At 42.1% G+C, this 22880-nt stretch overlaps 1 protein-coding gene and 1 long non-coding RNA gene across 13 annotated transcripts in view; one reads left to right on the top strand and one right to left on the bottom strand.

Moving 5' to 3' along the window:
* Nucleotides 1–6967: 6967 nt before the first annotated feature.
* LOC115605055 lies at nucleotides 6968–8194 on the bottom strand. Its single transcript, XR_003990492.1, has 2 exons — nucleotides 7539–8194; nucleotides 6968–7466 (listed from the first exon to the last, which is right to left on the bottom strand). It is a non-coding gene; the product is annotated as an uncharacterized LOC115605055 (long non-coding RNA).
* A 7356-nt stretch (nucleotides 8195–15550) lies between these two features.
* KMT2E (lysine methyltransferase 2E (inactive)) overlaps nucleotides 15551–22880 on the top strand; it is a 59493-nt gene continuing 52163 nt past the window's right edge. For 11 of the 12 annotated variants that reach the window (XM_030478844.1, XM_030478847.1, XM_032919796.1 and 8 more), the window contains exon 1: nucleotides 15551–16160. The gene's annotated coding sequence lies outside the window, so the exon portion shown is untranslated. Of the gene's footprint in view, nucleotides 16161–16182; nucleotides 16794–22880 lie in introns of those variants that run through there. The other variant, XM_030478845.1, reaches the window with a different exon arrangement.

The raw sequence follows: 22880 nt of genomic DNA on the forward strand, positions 1-22880 counted from the left end.
ACTTCATTTCCTGCAGGAATAGTTTTCTTAAACTACGACAAACTGAAAAGACTTCAGCTAAGAGTGTCTCATGGTAATACTGAACAATATGCCTTTAATGAGACCTTGCCCGCTATTTCTGCCTTATACTTATGTAACAGAATTCCGCAAACCAAATTTTTCTTGGATACTTGTTACTAGTTTCTAGTTACTTATGCCCCCAAAATGAGCCACTGATATGCTTTGAAAATCCACTTATACAGTTTAGACAGAAATAATAAAAAAAAAAAAAAGAAAGAAAAAAGGAAGAGGTGTTTCTGCAATAATATAGGCCTGGAGGGGCTCCGTTTCACATCATACAATAGCTCCTCCTCCATCCTGATGAATCTTAGATCCACACTAAGCCCCACCTCAAAAAAATAATTCAGGCATGGGAGAAAGTAGTCTCCTTATTCAACAGATCAATCCCCTGTTCACAGCATGCTCTCACAAATGACATACACAGCTGAGGTGATGGAGCACTACGCTCTGGTGTCAGAGCAAGAACTCATGGGAGTGGTGAAGAGCAACTAGAGAGAACACTTCAAGCCACTATCACCTCTCATATCCACAACAGGCCCTGGCATACCACTTCCTAGTTAGGGCTCATTAAGAAGCTGCCAGTGTTCCAACATTGAGTCCAACTCACTCAGTCACCATCAACATGGTCTTACAGCTAAGTACTTTTTACTTCGTTGGGTTACTGCCCAACTAGTTATTCTTTTTTCCAGCTAGCCACAACATCTTCAAGACTCCTCCAGCCCATAGGCCAAGCAGGTTTTGTCAATCTCATGCTTCCAGATCCAGCAGACTTCTGCACTGACTTCTTGACAGCAGGCATCATTAGCCAACAGCCATTAAGCTTCAGCAGGTCCTCATGTAAGGCTTTCTTTTCTTTCACTATTGCTAAAGATGGCTCCCTTCACCATAGGTCCTTCTCTTACCCTTAGATTAGCTCACCATGCTTTTCTGCTGGATACCCTCTCATCTCACCAATTCCCACCCTTGCTCTCAGCGCTGCCTTCATTCCTGGAAGTCCTTAATTTCATCTTAATGCACCCCCTTTAGCCTTGTTACATATCTATCAGTCTACCACTTGCTTCCTGTTATTATTGATCTTTCAACAACAAAAGCTTTAACCAAGTGGTTTCTTCTTCCTTTCTGCTCAGATGTTAGTGTAATTAGAAACAATTAAGAGTAATACATGCTCATACACTCAGAGCAGTTGAGAGTGACCATTACATATAGAATTTACCCAAGTCCTCCAGAGCTCACTAATGTTATTCTCAGCCTCTAAGAGGCACATGTGAACAGGCCACATTATACCTGCCTAAATCACGTTTCAGACATCTGAGGTATGTATAATCAGGCTAACATCAGGAATTGTGAAAGGCTCGTTTTGAAACCATAAGCTTCTTAAACCACACCCACCAAAACCCCACCCACTACTTAGATACAGTCTTTTCCCATGAAAGGATCAGAACTTGGACAAGCTGTCTGGCGAGTTCTCAAACAAGCAACAAGAGGCTTCGTTCTAAAGCATAAACCCAGGAACTGGAGAATGATTCTCCTGCACCCCCAATTCTACCACCTACATCTTTACCATTGGCACTTTGGGAAACTAAAAACATACTAAGAACAACGGATGGTGCTACCAGCCTGCTTACATTGGACCTTCCAATACTCACAAAGTACTTGTGCGCAGTTAGCAGACCGTACTGTTTGCAGCAACATAGTCTGAGTTAAGCTCCTGTCCTTAATGTGATTCACTGCTTTAGTCTATGTTTCCAGACTGTTTAATAACAAATGGTTCCTTTTTATCTTTTGGTAGGGGTAGTTCTAATGTCAACCTAGCCAAGTGTTCACACAGTTTTTATTATCTCATATTAAATTACTGTAATGAATCAGAATTCCTCAGATGGAGCTGCAAAACAAACTGCATAAACAAGCCTGTAGAACCACCAATTAAAAAGTTTAACTAGTAGCAAAATTCTTGATTTTCACCTGCAAATTAAAAATATACTTGACAGCAAATGGAATTGCTTAACTTTCTCACTAGTCAAGTGACCATACTGCTATGTCTTTAACAACCACCATGATTCAGACATCAGGAGATGAAGGTTTTACTGTCTGTGCCTAAGTAGTGATGCAAGCGGTTGCAAGTCTTTGTGCAAGCAGATGCTCCATTTTTCCCCAGAGTTCAAGATCTTTAAAACTGTATTCTCCATCAGTTCATACACAGCAAGTTTTCCCAGGCAGCCAATACCAGCATAAAATTTCTGCTTCAGCAGGAAGAACCACAGTAAGCAGCTGAGATCTGTTCACTTCTCTAAAATCCTAACTTTAAACGAAACAAATCCCCAGACCAAACTGCAAACCCATGTCCCACAACCACCATTCCTAAATAAAGTGGAAAATAGAAGACTGGAGGGAAAGTTCTACACACTAGTGACATTCCTGTGTAGCTGCTGGAGGAGCACGCTAGGACAAGCCTGCTGTTTCTATCTTTGCTCTACACATGGGGACACTTCTGCATGCCAAAGCTAGCATTTATCTGCTTCTTGCCAAGTGATTCTAGGCCTGTTCTGCACACACCTCACAGTGCCAAGAAGCTTCATACTTCTAGCGGTTTGCTGCAGACTGATTCTGTCAGGAAGAAACATTATTTATACTAAGGGTAGGTGTACTGCAAATATAGTGAGATTCACACAATAGCCCCAGACACTTTTCCTCACAAATTTAACACCTGTGTACAGCTGCCAATAAACTCATGCAACAAAAAAATAAAACCAAACCCTTTTCTCTTAGAAAATTCTTACAGTACCAGTAACCAGGATCCTAGACATTTCTTGTATTTCTCCGCTAGCAGAAAATTTAAGGCACTGTTACATCTATCTTTATACCTCAATGGATCAAGGTAGCAATTTAGTTGGGGGTTTTTGTTGGTTGGTTTGGTGTCTTTTGTTTTATAGGGTTTTTGGTTTTTTTTTTTTTTTGGTTTTTTTTTTTTTTTGTTTTTTTTTTTTTTTTTAAATTAAGTGGAAGCAGCTTGGCATAACTCAAACTAGACGGGTACCGTTGCCAAGTTATCATATTCCTTTGCTTTATAGTGTGGATACGTACCAAAACCTACAAGTAGAAGTAATTTGTCATTATGGGTAAGAGAAGTAGCAGCTGATGTGAAGACATTAATGGTTATTACCTAAGCATATTCATGTTATAATGACTAAGAGGCACTAAAGTATTCTGTTTCCCTTATTTCTCATTAGTCATGTCTGTGCACAGCATCAAAGTTCCCATGACAGCAACTGAAGAAGGAGTAATTCTAGTTATGAGCTTTAATCGCATGTACTTTGGGGACTATCCATATAAAAGTAACAAGCAAGCTGCATTCTCATTTCACTTGAGAGGTTTGATGCCCTTGTGTTGTTTCAAAAGAAAGAATACTGTCAAAGTGGGTATTGCAACTGCAGTGGCTGTACTACTCCTTCAACAAAGTGGGTCAAGAAATGTACTGACACTGTCAATTGGAGCTGATAAACCAGCTTGGGATTGCTCCTTTTCTTCCCCTTGTCTAAGGTATCCATGGATTTTGGGGGGAGGGGAAGACAGGAAACAAGCACTCTTCCTGCTCCCCAACCCTAAAAATAAGTGAGGCAGTATTGCTGCAACATCAAAGCCACACAAGCACTTGGTAAAGCCTGAAATATATTCACTCCGGGCAAACAGTCACAGAACTCTTGGGTTTTACCAGTATCTTTTTACCATTATCCAAACAGATCAGGAGATTGTGGAAGAAAAGTTTACTTTTCTGAGGGTAGGCACGAGCCTGTTGCCAGCTACGTTTTTAAACTATTTTTTTCCTGCCGGTATCTTAGAAGTCAGTTAAGCAGCAACTACAAGCTACAAGACTATTCTGACTTGTGAACTCAAGCACTAGCTTTGCTCCTTTAAGCACCTCTTGCTCTGTCATGAAAAATTAGCAGGTTTAGCAGAGTTTCTTTTTCACACTGGAAACCAAACACCTCTGTATTTAAGTTGGGTACAATGTTCTGGAGAAAACCTGAAGGTAATACAGACAGCCTGAGTAAATAGCTAGAAGAATCACACACATTGCATGGAAGTTAGAAAAAATTATAGCCAGCTGATTTTAGGTATAAGATCAGACTGCACTAAATCATAGTCCTTCTACATCCATCTATAAACATGGAAGCTAGAATTCTAGTAATCGAGTTGCAAAAACCAAGAGACTGACTATGCAATGCAGACAGTCATACAGAGTATTTGCAAGACTTTAGAGGCATGCTTACAGGCTTCATCATTCCAGTTCTCCTGCATTTAAGAAGGCTACTGATTTGGTGGTTAGAGCTTCTTCTCTTCCCGAAAGCTACAAAAGGAGATTGGACACACACCTAATTTCAGAACAGGATTCAAAGTAAAAGGCAGACCTAAAGATAAGCACCTTGCTTTTCTATGTTGCTCATTCTTGAGCAATCTTCCTCATCCTTCAGCTGGTTTCTATGGCTTCCTTATGTACTTCACACTCTCCACTTCTTGCATAGGAAACCTACAAGCTGATTTCAGAGAAGTCTGGTAGGCAGGTGGAAGGTTAAGCATAAAATTGCCATTCTTTGAGATGCCTCCAAGCCAGATAATTTTCTTTTGATTTTTAGAAGTAACACAGGGTGTTATTCAGATACAGCAAAACCATCTTAAGTTTTGAAAGCAAAAGTCCTTAAGTTTGAGAAATAAAAAAGCTTAAATATGTCTTATGTGCTGTATTTTTGGCTTAATACATACTACCAATTGACTGTCATGTACCATAGCACGCCCAGTCACACCCATTCAGAAAGCTGGGGAAGGAGACAATCATGGAATGAGCTTCTAATCCCACAGAAAGATGGCTCCCAGTCACCCTCTCCACCCTGACTCCAAAGCTTACCCAAATTTCACAGATGGGCAGGAAACCAAAGTACAGCACATGGCCAGAAATCCGTAATGGTTCAGATATGAGCTCCCAACAGGAAGGAAGTTGTAGTTAAATACAAGTCCAATCTGTGTTTCCCTCCACGAGTGCCATAAGATGAATGGACAGAAAGCCAGGCTTTCCTGTTGCACAACAGCCAGCAAACATGTGATGTAGGATGCAGCACAACTGCTTGAAATAGAGATGTTATTCATTCACATGCAGAAGATCCCCCCTCCAAACTGGTCGTTCAGAATTCTGCAGTTGCATACGATGCCTCCATTTTCATCATTTCTATGACCTACTTTATACATAGCTCTGAGCTACTTAAAAGTCGTAAGCTCTTGGAGAACTTCAGGTTAGCCCTGCCTATTTTCCAACCAAAACAACTAGATTTCAGTCAGGTTTCCTTCTTACAGTCCACCCTTTTGCCGCAGTTAGGGTCAGGAGCTCTAATGATGATGTACTCAATTCAGGCTTTTTCTGCCTTTTTTTGGACACCCAGTTCAGTTTTTTTTGCTCTTTGATGGTCTATTACTACAGTGGGGACTGATAATACAGAAGAGTAAAAAGTACTAACACCAACTAACTACAAGAAGTACTAACTTCTTGCATCATGTAAAAAACAAAAAAACAACAAACCCACCACCTATTTTAAACTGTTATTTGAGACAGCCTTTAAAGGCTTTGCATTTGAAATACGGAATGGCTTCTGAACATCAGCGAAGCTGGAATATCTAAGACTGCAACATGCTATTTCTAGGAAGATGCAACAGATGTTTTACACTTGTTAATATGTACATCCTATTCTAAACAGGATGTAAAGTTTACTTGTACTGAGTGCAATCAGTACATAATTGTTGCTCAACACTACTCAAACAAAAAGAAGCACCCAGAGCAAGACACTTCCTGTTAAATACATAGTCTTTCTACAGAAAAAGAGATAACAAGCTTTATTCAGCATCTACAGACAGGCACAAGTACCTTCCAGCAAGTCACTTCTATCTAGGAGCATTTATAGACAGCCAAATCTCTGCTTGTGATATGCTATTTACAAAATACATTGAAAGGATATGAGGATTAGTCATAAGAGAAACCTGAAACATAAGCCTGTAGTTTGGATCAGGTTAGGTAAGGCAGAGCCATTAAACTGAAGAGACCCAAGTATGAATATTCTTGCTGGGTTACAGAAGCATGTGAGTTGAGGGGGGTTGTTTTGTTTTAAATGAGGAAACAGTTCTAGAACACGTTGCTGTATTACTGCACTATTGAAATTAAAGGGCATGTTTAAGCAAACAGACAATAAAGTGCAGAAGGTATCATACCCTTCAAACAGATTACCTTGTTTTGCTAACTGTAGGATAAGGCTACAACAGGTCCAATGAAAAGTTTTCCTCCTTCATATAAGCACTAACACTTGGCCTACAAGACAAAATTCAGATGCTACTCTTCTTGCTACCTGTTAAGTACTCCTGTTTACTTAAAAAGGAGCATTAAGCAGTCATACCACTGAAACAGAAGACAAGACAAACCAAATCAGCAAACAGCTGTACTTCCAAGGCCAGTAACATTTGTAGCACACAATCTGCTGGAAAAGCGTGGAGGAGCAGCTTGCCTATTCTAGAAAAAAACCCAAACCAAAACTAAACCAACCAAACACCACCCCCCAAAAAACCTGCACCAAACGAGAAGACCTTGCACTGCCAACTCTCAGGAGTAGTGCAGGCTTTGCTTTGAAATGATGAGTCCCTCCCACCAACTAGGTCTACACTAAAGACTGTAATGTTTGAGGAGTCTCTTGAAAGAGCTCTAAGACATGTAGAACTTGGTATGTTGATTTTGCACTGTATAATTAATCTTACAGCAGCATGATTTTTTTTCTTCCTCTTCACAGTTCCTAGCCCAGTTTGAAACATCTCTGCCCGCCAGTTTTAAAAGACAAACAAAACCAAGTCTAAATGCTTCACTGGTATTCTTTATTTCTGCCCCAAACTACATTACACATTGTCTGAAGTGGCCCTTCAATTTTGGAATTCTCTCCCTACCATAGCAAGAGTATGTTAACACTCACATTCAGTGTTTCTATTTCTGGCCGAGTCTGAAGTAGATGATCTTGGAAAAAGGGAGGAAAAACCTTAAAATACTAGTCCTACTTGCATACAGAACCGTGTTGCATTTTTAAGTTTCCACTAACATCAGAAAAAGGCATAAAGGCAGCATATAGTAGTATCACACAATTAGAGCAAAGGTCCCTGCAAATCAGTAGCAGACTCTTAAGTAAAGCCACTATGTTTCCTGGGGTAATGGTTGGACTTGATGCTCTTAAAATCATAGAATCAACTAGGTACGAAAAAACCTTTATGTTTAAGAATCACCAGGAGAGATACTATTTAAAGTGGTCCAGCTCAACTCTTCTTGTATTCCGTTAAGCATAGCAAAGCAGGTGCTTTTGACACCAGTCATCACGATTCCCATTAAAAATCTGGCTAGTCTCTCACGCACCAAAGACCTGTCTTTACTTATAGCCAAAGACTCTATAGCCCACTGCCACTACTTCCTAGTTCGCATGATTTCCCCTCCTCAACAGAAGCCAGTGCAGATTCAGCCCTACTATCTCTGAAGAGAGATAGTAACTCAAGTTCACAAACTGCTGTTAGCTGAGCCCAGACACCATGGCTCCTGCATGAAGTATAGCCTTTCCTATGCTTGTGCACAGATAGGAGACAGAAGTGTTTCTCAGAAACAGTTTAAAAATAGAAGCTGACAACTGCCCAGCATGCCTTTATAAGCTTATGAGTTTGCTCCAGCATATGCATGCTGGGGTAATGGAGCGCAGCTCTGGAGATGAATTCAAAGTGTAGCACCACCCTGATAAAAGCAAGTTTCATTTTGTAAAGAGTCGTCTTCTACATCAGGACAGCTGTGACAATGTCATTAAGTAACATGCTCTTATGAAGTTTTTTTAATTAGAAGGCCCATAGTTCTTCTGGATGGAATTTGAGATAGCTTCCCCTGTCTCAGTAGATATGACTACATCAAACAATCTATCATCAGCCTGACAACACTGAGCCACACACTGCAGCCCAAAATGAAGCAGCATATCACTCCACAGTTTAACACTTATCAGTGAATAAAGCTGGTAAAAGACCTCTTAGGCTAGAGACTAAATTACCCTCTCAATCTCATCACCAGCTAGTCTCACTTAAAATTTCTTCAAGGGATTGCTTTGCCTACACTAATAAAGCAACACAGCTCTGTGCCTCCAGGTTTGTTTAAAAACAACAAAAAACCCCCACAACAACAAACAACAACAAAAAAAACCCAACACAAAACCAATGAACCAAGCAAAACACACCAAAAAACACCCCAAACAAAAACAAAACCCGCAAAAAGAAAATCCAAAACAAAACCCAAGCTTTACTTCACTTAAATTTGGGGAGTTACACGACAGTCATCCAACCTGTTAACGAAAAGCAGGAACATGCAAGGCAAGAGGTAGTTAAGCACAAGAATTAGATGCTAATGCTTCTTTTCCAGATAGTTCTTCAGTGTAATTCTTCTTGTGCCGTCCCCACTAGTTCTGACACACACCAGATCTGCCACACAAGGTAGCTTTGCACCTGTATTTGGTTGGTATACAACACTTGTACTAACAAGGATCAAGCAGCTATCAAAGAATGGTAGCAACTGGGCAGAAAGGCACATACTAATTTCCAAAGATCAGATACCAAGAACTGAAGTCCACAAATCCAGAGTGTCATTAGTTGTCAATCTACTAAAGTTCACAGGAAACAAATGCAGGCCTATAGCCAGTGGTCCTCAATGTCAGAAAGCTACCCACTTGAGTGTGCCATTCTGATGCCAGACAGCTGTACTTTTCCCACTGCTTGAGTCCTAACAGGCCACACCGAGTAGCACTACAGCAGTCTTCAAAAGCTAAACCTTTGAGGAGACATTGAATAGTACTGTAGTTAAGCTGCATTTCTCCTTCCGAGTAAGTACTGAACGACTGCAACATTAACAAGCTAGCAGATAGTGCTTCCATACTTGACCGCAGGATCACAGGAAATTTGTTTGTTGAGCCTGTGGTTGTTCCCTACCCCTACTAAAAAACTCCATCCAGAGAAGTCACAGTAAGAAGTTTCAGCAAAGATAAGGGACCTCTATTGTCCAACACTTAATTACCACACAAATATAGCAACTAAGTTTTGTTTGGTTTCCAAGCAGCACAAACACTTGCTTCCTCTGAGACAGGACCACCTCCAGCAGTTCTGGGACACTGGAGCCCACAGTTCAGTAGCTTCCTGACTCTGGTACAGCCCAACTGTCAGAAAGCGGCAGGATTTTCCACCGTTTTCTTTGTAGAGACCCTCAAGAACCACTACTGAGCTTACGGTGCCTGCATCTTAACACTGACTGAGGAACCATTCAATTGCTAGCTATTTACATCATCTTCATCAAAGAACTGTTATTGACAGGGCTTTATGGCTAGCGGTGCATTATGATCAGGTCAGAGCAGTACCTCACTTACAGAAGTAACTACACAGAGCTTAATACTGCTCTCCAAAACAACCAGAAGTTCATCAGAAACACTCTACTTCAAATAACAAGGTCATGCTAGGAGAACACAAACCACTGCCCCACTTCAATACCTAAAGGTCGTACCAGTGAGCTGGACTAGGTGCAAATTCCCACTAATCCTGGGATTAGCAGGCCGCACGACAGCTTTAAACTTGCTCCTTTAAGTGAGGAACTCAACTGTTAAGAATTTTAGAACCAGCTAATAATTTGTTTTCCTTCCAGAGAAAAACCCTTACTATAACCTCAGCTTTTTCAGAAAAGCCATCATTAACGCAAAATCTGAAAGGGTGTGCAAAGGAAGTTCCTGCCCTGTCTTGCTGCTGTTCAGGCCTTGAACACAGTCTTGTCACATCCATGTGGACAAACCGAGCAGTTGGCAGTCACTGGACCTGCTCTATTACATGCAGATAATGCATACTCATTTGATTAGAGACCACTGTGACACATAGGTATCACCTGGCGTTCCTTTTTGCTTTTAAGATTAGCTCAGACCTCATCCAGTGAGAGTAACTCTTCACTGAATGTCCAAGCTATTAGATGATCAACCACTTTTGGAAAAAGCAAGCCTATTCCAAGTTTCTTCCTGTTCCAACAAAATAAGCTCCAGAAGTCCAGAATCCTGTAAACACTTAACTAGGCTACAGTCAAGAAGAAACAGCATTTCACTTTCGTAGGCTACCATTACAGTGAATCCAAAATGATATCACCACCTACAACTGTGGGTCACTCCAGCAATGCCTTAAAGTTTAGAACTTTCATTTTTTTAATATGTTTGACTCCTTAAGCAGCAGTTCTGGTGGCACCAGCCAAGTGCCTTTAAGAGTAGCCTCTCAAAATCCCTTAAGAATTGCACCTCTGCTGATAAAAAACCCCCACACCTAATTTCACTAACAGTTAAAACCTGCACACCTCCATTTTCCCCACAGCTGCTTCTCCCTATTCCTGTTCAAGTGGGAGCGTTTGTGAAGCCACACAATGAATATTCACATTAGAAACCCATCCATTACTATTGGGCTTATGCTGTATCTATTCTTCTACTTCCCATGTGACCACCATCAAAAAAGGGGTGGTGCAGAAGCAAGAATGAACAGCTGGGAAAAGGTGCAGGATCATCTTTCAGTATGAGCACCACTTCAACTGTTTCAACTATGGCATTAATGCATACTCAGATCTATTACACTGCTAGTATCTCTCTCCTTTCTCCCCTAAATACCCTTGAACTCCTGTCAGTCCCTTTGTAAGGCTAAAGGTAAACAACAGTGTTTAAATAACAGGTTTCAGCAAAGGCACAGACCACATACAAGCACAGACAATCAAGACAAGTTAAAACCACGAGTCAGTGCTGGAGAACATCCAGCCAATTGAAATATCCTTATTAAAAAGGAAAAAACTGTAGTTTGGTAGAAATTGTTGTCTCTCTCTTCCTACCAGACTACCATAAATGCAAGCTACGTGTCTGTTTCTACTCAGCTTCCTCCTCCTATGGCTCCTTTTTTTCCCCCCTCACCTTCCAGATTAAGACACAGTTTGCATCAGACTGCCCTTTGGGAAAATGCTCTTGTCCGTCTCAAAGTAGTATGCGCATTTGTTTTTCACTTTTCTCCTGCAGTGGAAGTAATTCAGAATGCATCAGACATTGTTTTGAGACTGCACTGCAACACTGCTGGAGCTACTGCTGCTTTGAAGATTAACTAATACAGCTTACCTGAGAATAGTAATAAAACCACCTTGAAACGAGAAAATATTATGAGCTCATTAAACTTGCCTTCATTTCTACAGCCTCATAAAAATCACAGACACTTCAAGTACTGCTGCTACAAGCTACCAGTCACAGAGAACTTTTAAAGTAGTTTACTACTTGGTTTTCAAGCAGAATCTGCTATTAATGCAAGCTACCTAAAACAATGCTTTAAGAATTAAAGCTTTAGCTGCCATAATTAAGCTTTTGATTTCCAGGTATTCTATATAAACTATAACATAAGCATTGAAACTGCTCCCTTACAGTAAGGTAGCCAACTACTTCCTATTTCATAATTATGGAATACATGCTAAATGCAAGTACTAATAAAAATGTATTTTTTTCCTTATGTTCAGTTCAAATTAATGTTCTTCATTTAACACATATGCAAGGAAATATTCCCAATGCCACGTCCCAAACAAATCTGTTCTGTATCAAAGGAAGCACTGTACACTGAAAGCCTCTCTGGAACCTTCCATCACAAAGGGAGTATTTACCTTGTGCCACACCATGCCTACACAAGAAGAATCACTAATCCAGTCACGTAAATGTTTGGTCAACAAACCAACTGCCTCCTCATAACACCATTTCCTCAAACAAAACCACCAAACCCCCAACAAACAAAACCCAAAAACCTTCACAAGCTGTAGGACTCAAGAATCCCGCTCTTTGTAATAGTCTGCACTGAACAAAATATTGGTTGGTGCAATGCTCAGCTGACAGCCACCACATGACACTCCAAAAAAAAAAAAAGGGGGGGGGGGTGCTGTTGTTCTAGCAAGCAGAGCTTATGTCCTAAAAGCTCAGCTCAAATCAGACTCCAAATTTCTGAGAGGTTCACACTGTGTCATTCTTAATTACTGTCTCCCCATTTCTTTCCTGCTATCCTTTATCTAACCTACAAAGGAGAAATGTAGCACTATTAGACACTTCCAATCCTGTTGTTGTACCCCTCCCCTCCAACACACAGCTGCCCCGCAGGCTCTATCTGCGGCCAATATGGACTACTTAACAGCAGCTCCCAAGTCCCCAGCCAGTGCTTATGTAACCAGGCTCCGCCTTGCCACATTACTTATGTAACACATACTAAGGAGCATCTATTATACAGGAGTGTTCTCTATTAGTCATACTCAGTCACTTTCATTCCAGCAGTTCTCACAGAACACGTTCACCAAATAGCCAAGCTTTGTCCCCCAACAGGTTACTAACGTGGAGGGGGGGGAAAAAATAACCCAAACACATCTATCCATGGACTAAGAACAGAAAAAGTACTGTAAAACATTTCCAAATAGACTAAACTACCACTCTTGAAGCATCAGCAATTTTAACTGTTAACTTGTTCATTGGGCTAGATGCAGTCTAAATTCACACCCTGCAAAACAAGAACAAAATATGGGAACCAGCACCAAATTGCTGTGAAAACAAAAGAACCCCACCCAAACAGTAACATCACGAGTTGCAGTCCTTAAAGAAAAAAAGTGCTAGGATTGGAAAACATATTTTTCATTTCCCACCCCCTGCCAGAATATTGAAATAAAGACCCAGAAAATTTACTGGCCAAGCTTCCAAGCCTGCCCAGGCCTGTGTGACAAGTTCATTTTCCTATAAAATTCATAAAGTAAGACATGGGGCACCTTCACAATATTCACATACCATAGTTTTCATTTGTACTAAGTACAAACTTAAATCCCTGTGTTACAGATGCAGGCCATCCGCAGCCTAGCTTTGTTACATACACCATGTTACCCCACAGAAAAGCTGCTCAACCCCTACAACAGGCTCCAGCATCATACAAATACACGAATATAGATCTATTTCTCCGTAACGAAGCTCTGTTCAAATAGAATATAGTCATTAATAGCTTGCAGATTTTCCCTCAGGCCCCCACGCTGTACCCCCGGCAAAGCAACACTGGAAACGCGACGACCTCCATCACAAGAACAACTCCGCATTGCTTGTACGTTTTCCTCAGCTGTTTTAATGAGGTCATTTAAACATCGCATCAAACGACTCTTTCGGCAAGTTACTCAGTAAGAAGCACGCTACAATTCCGGGGAACCTAACTTACAGACAAAGTGCTCTGGTACACGACAAGGGGAAGCCGAGCGGCTGCATTAGCGTCAGCGCACCCGGCCGACCCAGCCGCCCACCGCCTGCTCCCGCACTCGGGCGGAGCGAGGAGGCGCCGAGGGGGAACTCTCCCTTGCAGTGGGTGAAGCCTTACGCAGAGGGGGCGGAATTGAAAGCTTCCCCCGAGAGCAGCTACACCCTGGAGATGGGTGGAGAGTAAGGAGAGAAGCGAGAACCTTCCTCCGCGCAGCTACACCCTCGTGCATAAGGTTAATGGGGGAAGGGAGACGGGAACCACCGCGGCGGGGAGGGCAGCGCGGACTCTCCCGGGCCGTCGCCGCCGCCTCAGCCAGCTTGGTCCGCAGCCAAACCCCACAGGAATGCAACGCGGTCACATGACCTCCGGCGGACGTGCAACTCCCTTCCCTCTCCAGGGAGACCCTGCGCCATCTTGTACTGACGCAGTTACAAAAGCAGGCGCCAGCTGCTCCTCGCTCGCTCTTCCCCCGCTCCTCTCCTCACAGCCCCGCCACTGTTTGAGAAGGAGAAGCCAAGGCCCGGTCCCGCTTTCCCGTGCACCGGCTCGCCGGGGGTCCCCCGCCCGCGCAGTCCTCCCGCGCGCTGGGATCATGGCGCCCGTTTTCTCCCTTTGCACCAGCCTCCCCCGGCAGCTCCCCGACCCTGCCCAGCTGCGGCTGCCCCTGCTGCAGGATGATGTCAGCGCCAGCCAATCGGGGCGCGCCGGGCTAGCCCGGCCGGCCTGGCTATTGGCTCCCGCGCAACTCCCTCCCCGCTCCTGACTCGCCCCCGCCGCGGTTCGCTACGGAGCCGCAGCCAAGGCACGAGGAGGGGGAGGGGAAGAGGAGGAGAAGGAGGTAAAAAAAAAAAAAAGAACCCTACACAAAAAAACCGACAACCAAACCCACCAAGACGCCAGCCGCCATTTCGCGAAACAACAGGCAGAACCCGAGCGAGCAGCCCCAGCCAAGCGCCCTAAGGAGAGAGAGAGAAAGAAACAAAGAGACACGCACAGAAGAGTTAGACAGGAAAAAATACCCATAGACTCCGCCATGATCACAAGACGTTTAATCGCCCCCCCTCCTCCCTCAGACTCAATGCCCCGTTACAGCCGCCTCCTCTGCGTCCAACCAGCTAGCAGATCCCTTCACCTCGGCTCCCTCCTGCCGCAGCAGCAGCTGTTTAGAGCCCCAAACTCTCTCTGCTCAAGGTGTGGGGGGACGCTAGTCTATGGCGCTGCTGCTAACTGCTTCTCCAGTCACCCGATTGTGGCGGCTCCATCGAGGCACAGTAAGAGCTGCCAGCCCAGCTTTTATCTGGTGCCCCGAGTTTGCGCACTGAAGGAGGCTCGCTCAGCCCCTGGTGGGCGTCGAACGAAACCCCAGCCGCCGCCTCCCCTTCCTCAATCAGCCGTATCGCTGGAGGGTTTGAAGGCAGGCAGGGCGGCGTGCGGGCAGAACGGGAGCTGGTGGGAAGAGGAGCTCGGTGCAAACGGCGGAGGCTGCGTCTGCGCTGGAACGCTGAGCGAGCTTCTCGCCTCGCTAGCTCCCGCTGGTCCGGATGAAAGCAGACCATACCTGCTCCCCGAGTGCCGTTCCCTGAAGGGGAAACGGGGCTCGTTCACTGCTCCTCTCGTTCCCTGCAGAAACGAAACGCCTTCAGCTAGTGCTGTCCCACTCACTTTAAAAAAAGCAGCTCTCTCCCACTTCCCTTATATGCGAGCCTTAAACGCTTCGGGGAAAATTCTCAGCCTAAAGTGTCTGACAGGAGAAATTCAGTCAAAACCTCAGTCAAAGCTCCCGCTCCATCCCCCTTCTCGCCCCCCTCTTCTCCGCCCCTCAAGCAAGTTCCTCTGCCTGTGTGAGATCCGGCGGCTCTGCCCGGCTTTTCGCGTACTGTGTTACTCCTCAGGTTGAGACTCATGAAGGATAGGTACGCTGAGAGCAACGACGGTCGTGAGGAGGAAGCCGGAGGTGGGGAGGGGGAGCAGGCGAGGAGGGAGCTCTGGCGTTTCTGCCTCAGAGCGCGCAGTTCTGAGTCAGACGTTCTCCCGCCCTCGTTCGGTCCCACAACAGCCTGGGACAGAGCCCCCGCCCCTCCCCCGCCGTCTGCGCCTCCGGGGCTGCGGATCGCCCCCGGCACCAGCCCCAGCTGCAGCCGCCCCTCCTCTCCTGCCCTACTTCCCTCCTCACAGCCCCCCTGCCCAGCCCCTGCCGCAGTCTGGTGTCTCGGCCGCGCCCAGACTGTTAGAGCCGCCCAGCGTAACATGCAAAGCGCGGTTGCAAAATGGACACTGAGGGCTCGGCGGGCACAGGCTGCGCTCCAAGCCCATAAGCAAAATGGCGGCGATTTGGCTTCGCCTTGGTAACCCTGCCCCTGCCAGGCGGGGCCGGTGAGCCCCGTGCAGGGGGAGGGAGGGGAGAGCGGACGCCATTTTCCCAGAGAGAGGCAGTGACATAGAAGGGAGCGTAGGAGGCTGAAAGGAGGGAGACACGGGAGCAGCGGCGGCAGCGGGGTTTGTACACAGGTCCCAAGGCAAAGGCGCTTCCCAGCTGGTCCCCGTAGGGTTCTGTGCACTGAGCTAGGTTCGGGGGGAGGGGGGGTCTCCTCTTTCCTTTCTTTCCCTTTTCTTTCTTTTACTAGAGCCTGCTGAGGGTTCAGTCCTGCCTAGGATAGGGACATCCGCAGTGGGGCTATTGCATTGTTTTGGTTGGGATAGAGAAGGGGCTCAGCTGAGGGGTCCTGCTGCCTGGCCTGTGACCATTACAGGTGAGTCTTTGATTAGTACCAGCATATTCTGTTGTGGGTGCTTTGGGGGGGGGGGGGGATGGCAAAAAGGGAGTGAAATGCGACGGGAACGTATCATTACCCTCGGTGCGAGTATAACTCCTTCCCACCCTGAAATATGCTTAAATTCTGTTTAAGTTGCCTTGAATTTGTTTTTCCTTTTGTGGGGTTTGGTTAAAAAATGGCAGGCTGTCGCTATATCTTGTGAATATGGCGGGTTACTGTAACTGGAGGAGCTGAGGAGAATTTTTTGGCAGTTACGCCAGATTTATGCATTATGATTGGAAAAGGAGCCAAAAGGGGCTATTATGTGACAACGTACGCTTCCTTAAACTGGTGGTTCTCAGAAGGGGTTTGTGTGTTATTGGGACTGCGTATTGAGTTCTGCTGAAGCTTAGGGAAATCTTTTCCTCCATCCTGTATATTTTTGCTTTGTGGTACTAAAATGGCTCGTTATAGGCCTAATCTCTCTGCCTTCCACACCCCCGCCTCCTTTCCTCCCTCCCTGCTAATATCTCCGCTCGTGCTGTAACCTGGACGAACGGAAAGCAGTCCTCAGGAGTTTCTGTGCCAATTTAAAAGGGGATCACTCTCTCCACCCCCTTTCTTGAGGGTGTAAGTAGTTATATTGGTGCATCCCTTTCTCGCTTCAGTTTCTGCAGCCAGCGTTCGCGTTCCTTGGGTGGCACATTTCAGTCTCTTTCGTGAAGAAATAAATACTGGTGGGGAAGACCCTATTGCTGCAGACATAGGGGAGGAGAAAGAAACGGTTCACTGTGTAGTACTAAATAGGGTAGAGAAACACAATATAGCCTGATTATAAAGGTCCTGTGTTCCCCCATGCTCAGCCATTAGGAAATGTGTGGTGGCTAAAAGCCCTGAGGTCCCTAAAATGGAACATACTACGTGTCGTTAAAAGCAGAAGTTCAGTGCTGCATCTAGATTTAGGAATGTTTTAGCCTGTTTATTTACAATCCCTTAAAGGAATAATAACGAAAGGTTTTTGTTATTCAGGGCTCAGGTCAGAGAAAAGAGGGAGATATCCATGGCTGTACTTCTAATGCATGATTAATTGGCTATCGTGGCTATACTTTTAAAGTTACTTTCCAAAAAATGTGGAGCAATTTTTTTAATTTCCCTCTTTTGTCCTTTAGAGATTCTAAAAATGGCGGCCTCAGGCTGATGTTGTGGTAATCTAATCAGCTCGGGTCCTCCACACCCCATGCAGTGCGTTTGTCTGCAGCATATTAGAGTCTTATTATGTTTAAATGAAAAGACTGTTCCCTTCAAATAATGTACAAAATGTCTCTTGACTTTACTGCGATTTAAAAATGCTGTGTTCCAGCTGATTAATTTTATTGGTTATGTGTGTGAAAGGCAAGTGAACGAGACCACTCTTGTCGGGGAAAAGGGGGGTGGAAAGAGGCAACAGACTGAAGCAGCTTCTTTGAGGGGTGTGTATAGGTTGCTGTAAGTATGTAGTATGTGTGTCGGTTTAACAATTTGGAGAAGCTCCTGCGTTTGTTATGGATAGCATACGTCTGTCCATCCTATTAACGACATAAAGGCGTAATATTTATCAAAATAATGACTGGATTAAGATCAATAAAACAAACAGCTAAATTCTTTGTGGAATCACATTTGTGAATGTCATATTCACCTTCTAGGAAATACCTTTACTGGCCATCAAGGTAGTAATTCCATGTATTGATAGTTCAAGAATACTAAAAGAACTTAATACTTACAGGAGTAATCCGTGTGAGATGATAACCTGTTACTTTATTAAGACGTGGAATTTCTTCTGCCATCACGTAATCTTGGTATTATGTTTATTTCCCCTTCCATTTATTTTGTATATTGCTGTATAAATTGCATATGTGGTAATATACATACAAATAATGAGGGAAAGTGCAATTCCTAACCTCTAATATTTTTCCTAAATGAAATATGAACCTTTTAGTATCACCACTATAAATATGTTTGAGTGGGGGGAGGGGAGGTCACAAGGATTTATTATTTGGTAGTTGGTGTAGTGTACTCTGATACAAACTATAGAAGCTGCAAACTGGATGTTCTAAGGAACAAAAAAACCCTCAACTTTTTTTTGTATGCCTTTTTAAAATCTTGTCCTTGGTTTAATGAGGTACAAATTCCTACTCTAGTGTAGCTTTGGAACCTTCTGGATTTAAACAATCAAAAGTGAGGTATTGAAATGGCAAAGCCGCCTTCAATCTCTGAAGAATTTTAATTTAGATACCATTTGGAAGCACTAATGTGTGGTTTAAGGTATACCTGAAGTTGAACAATAAGATAGTAAGACTTTTAGAGTGGTGTTAATGCATGCCTTTCGTGTGTTTTGAGGCCAAAGGCTGAGCGATTTCAACTATCAAGTGATGCATTAATAGTCCAGTAATGCATGCTCCCATCATACCTCCTTTGTTTGTATAGATTTTACATTTTTAATAAACTATGTATTACTCTGTTTATTAAAAAGTACATTAATAGGATTCTAAAGAGCATATGTGTGGGCCTTTTTGGAAATCTTTTGCCTGTTTCTTTCCTCTCCCTAGGTTTAAAGTTCCTGTTCTTGTGAATAATTTTTTTTAAACATGATTTAGAGGGCTACACAGCTGTGCAGTCCAACTTCATGGCCTCAGTCATGTTCTCAGTCAGACATCTGACTCAAGATCAAAATTAAAATAGTTTTGTACCGTTTACAAAAAGTGTTTGTGGGGTGGGGAGGGGGGAGGTGGTGAAATAAACCTCAAAGATTGAAATACTCATACTCAAGTTTTACTGCTTACCTTACAGATTGCAAATTTATGCACTGAGAACCTCTTGGGAATTTTGAGATCTTCCAGGGTTTTCCTGTATGAGTTTTAGTGAGTCAGTTTGCCTTTGTGACTCAGTTTCTCCATTTGTAAAAACAGATCTGTGATTGTTTTAAGGAGACAATGTTACAAAGGAAATTCTAACTTTCTTTTTCTTAAACTCCATTTATGTTGATATGTTAAAGTATATTCATAAAAAATAAAATATGCACACACACTCTCCAAAACTAATACAAACTAAAAGTAATACAAACTTGAAAGAGGGAAGCTTTGAAATCTAAGGCACTAGTTTTGTTTTTTTTTCCAAGAGACATTTCTGACCGGCACGGTGTTACAAATGCAATAATATAGGCTGTAGTTCTGAAACCATTTATGTATCTTCAAGCTTTTCATATCTGAAGGAAAAATCTGCTTAACTGTCACTTAGCCTTTTGGGTGAGCTTTTTTTGCCATCTGGGAAATAGCAGAGGGGAAATAATACTGTCTTTTTTGACTGTACCTAGGGAAAGTTTTTCTTAGCTCTACAATTCAGATTACTTTTAGGGGTTGCCTTACCTCATATCTTTGGTACAGTTTCAGCACACACAACTGTTAATATTCCATTGGAAAGCAACAGAAATACAGAAATTAGTGTCACACTGAATGTCTCTAGTCCTGATCTCACATTTAAGGGTAGTCTAATTTTGCGTGCATGCTAATACTCATTTTAGGAAGGATTATTTGTGGAACTTAGTTAAGGAGTGGTCTATGTAATTGTAGAATCCTGGCATTGTTCTAAACAAATAATAGTAAATGAAGGTTTAATGAAAGTATTTTGTTGGTTTTGTATAACATTCTAACAGAATTTCATGGGAGGACATAGATAAGTGAAGATAGAGAATAAAACTCAATTCAGACTTCTGGAGAAATGCTAAAGAAGTCCATGTATGTTATTGGCCTTGTGACTTCCATACAAACGAGCATTTGTGAATCTCTCAAAAGCAAATTTTGTTGGACAGTGTTTTTGGAACAGGTACAATGTTTAAATGTTTCCACTGTGCAAATAGTAGTTTTGATTTATTGCTGAGAATGAAACTTAAGGCATCTCTGGGGAGAAAAGTTCCAACATATGTAAAATGTGGATTAGCAGAGAAAAAACCAAAACCAACCCCCAAGTTTATTTTTTTTTTTTTCCCCCCAAATTCTGGATCAGTTAAAATATTAATTTTAGTGAGCTTTTGAATGGTGCAAGGTGAATATTTCTAACTACATCGGTTTTCACATTTTCTTTATAACCAAAGAATCACAGCCACAAAAGTTAACTTTATCTCTTTGAGGAGCAATAATTGTGTTCATGACCTTCCTACTACAAAAACCCCTGCTATAGTTGTTTTCAGAGTCAAAACTATTGTTACCTTTAAGGCATAACAAGCAAGTTATTTAAAAGAAACCTTGTCAAGGTTTCATATACTTCGTAGGAGATACTGAAGTTATTTTTATTTCTTCTTACAAATCTTACTGTGGTATTAATGAGACAGGCAAGATTTGAAGCTCTGCTGGTTGATAGAAAATCTTAACAGTTAAGGTTATCTGTAAGCCTTTGGAGAAAATTCTGTTGTACAGAGTATATATATATTTTTTTTTTTTTTTTTAATGTGCCTGACTTTAAGTATTCTTTTTATTTTTAAAATGAAAATATTTGGCAAGAACTATGGTAAATCACAGTGTCCGCTAAAGTTACGTGTTCCAGAAGTACAAATGAGTATATTGAAGTAGCACTTGGATTGTGTCCTGTGCAAGTAAAATGTGCGTGTTAGTTTTGCGTATTTTATTGAAAGTGCTCTGTCTCCTTCCATGTGATAGTTCATACACTGCTTAGATGGAGATACGGTGTTGTAAAACTTAGATGAGCCTTGCAAAGAACCAGCAGTTTTGCAAATCAGGCTAAGTAGGGAAATGCCAAAATAATGTTGATCCTAGTTTTAGAATTTAGTTTTAAGTAAACATTTTCAGGAGGTGTAGATATTATAATGTCATAATGCAGGCTCAGGTTTATAGAAGCTTTTTTATTTTATTCTCATGTGGTGGTGTGTTCCGTGGGGTGTTTTATGCCATCAGAGTCTGGGTAATCATTCACTATTATATCTTTATCTCAAAAAGAAATTACCATGAAGTTCAAAGACAGGGTGATAAGACTAGATTTTAACGACTCTGTTGTACTTTATGTTACAACTGAAGAAGAAGGACCTGTAATCTATTGTCCATTGTTGGTTATTTCATCAGTCATAGAAAGTAATGAAATTAGTATCCTGTATTTACAAAGTCAGAATTTTAAATGTATACAGGATGGTAGGTTTGGATCTTTTGCTCTGAAGAGCTCTGAATATTTGATTTGGTTTGGTGTTCATTACTCTTAACTCTTGCAGCTTGACTAGGTCTAAAGATACTTTTTTTTTTTCTTTAACGGTGGGTGATGCTTTTAACTTGCCTTGAGTGGACAAAAGGAGCTAACTCCTAATTAGTATGGTTATAATGGGGCTGTGTTAAAAAACGTATCACAAGACAGATGATATTCCAAGTCTAGACAGTTAATCCTGTCTTAACTATTGGTTTAAAGAAACTTTTCCAATGAGGAATGTTTTTAGTAGGTTCTGCTTAAACTGAAGGTGAAGACCTGAGAATTACGGCAATTTATTTATAGCTTTTGAGGAAGGTATTGAGAGATTACACCTCTTGTTTGGCTTCTAAACCAGTTTCTAGAACTATGAAAGAAATGTGGATAGTTATATATGTAACTGATAAACAGTACAGTAGTTATTTTACTGCTTGTAAGGATAATGCTCCTCCCTGAGATGCTTTAGCAAGTAATATAGCTAATTGCCCTCCCCCCCCCCCTTTTTTTTTTGCTTAGGCTAGAAGGGTAGAAACACTTCATAGGAATCTTATTATTTAATATCATTATGCAGGATTTTTATGAATTACTGTAGAGTTGGGGTTTTATTATGTTCATTCTCTCCTGTTTCTTACTTTCCAATCACATCTTCTGTACTGGAAGACAAATAAAAGACAAACTCTGCATCTTCTTTTCTTCTTCTGCATGGCATTAGTATTGAAAGTTATAAGCTGTGTTTTGTGCTTCCATTGCTGGGCAGAATTTCTTGGTTTTGTTTATTCTAAGATGACGTATTTCATATCTTTGTTACTACAATTAAAAATGCATACTGTCATTTCTCTTGAAAACTCAAAGGTATAAATTTACAAATGCATAGAATCTTAATTTCTTAGCACAAATTAATTTTGCTAGATAATGGCAACTGAAAAGGAAATGGTTTTCTGTTTTTTTGAAAGTAGGAAGGATCTTCTGATCTTAAACTTCTGTATTTTTTTTGGCTGTCCTTGAACATGACATAGTCCCCTCCCATCTGTTCCCTCACCCTTTCTAGCCCTCTTCCTCCCAAAATCTTAGTGAAGAGCGTTGGAATATTGCCAAGTTGTTACGAAGAAATATAGTTCAGATTGAACTGTGGTTAAAATTACATAAGAGTTCTTCCAACTGCTAGAAAGAATTAAATTTCTGTTTGAAAGAGTGCAACATTCCAACTTGCTTGTGTTTAGATTCCTAGGCATAACTAACGATTAGGTGAATGTCTACAAACTGCTCCCACAAGTAAAAGTAGAAGTGCTGTTGTGCTATTCATATAGGTGAAATGACACTGATAAAACAGGGAAACTAGTTTTAGGGATCTATCTAAGTGAAAACATATCAGAATAGAAATTTGCTTAGCTGGAATGTCAGACTTCAAATAAGCCAAAAAAGTTTAGTTCTTGTGTAACAGGTAGCTAATAATTACAATAGACTCCCAAGTCTTAATTAAGCAGCATAGAAAAAATA

The sequence above is a fragment of the Strigops habroptila genome, chromosome 3 (genome assembly GCF_004027225.2).
Source record: "Strigops habroptila isolate Jane chromosome 3, bStrHab1.2.pri, whole genome shotgun sequence".
NCBI lineage: Eukaryota > Metazoa > Chordata > Aves > Psittaciformes > Psittacidae > Strigops > Strigops habroptila.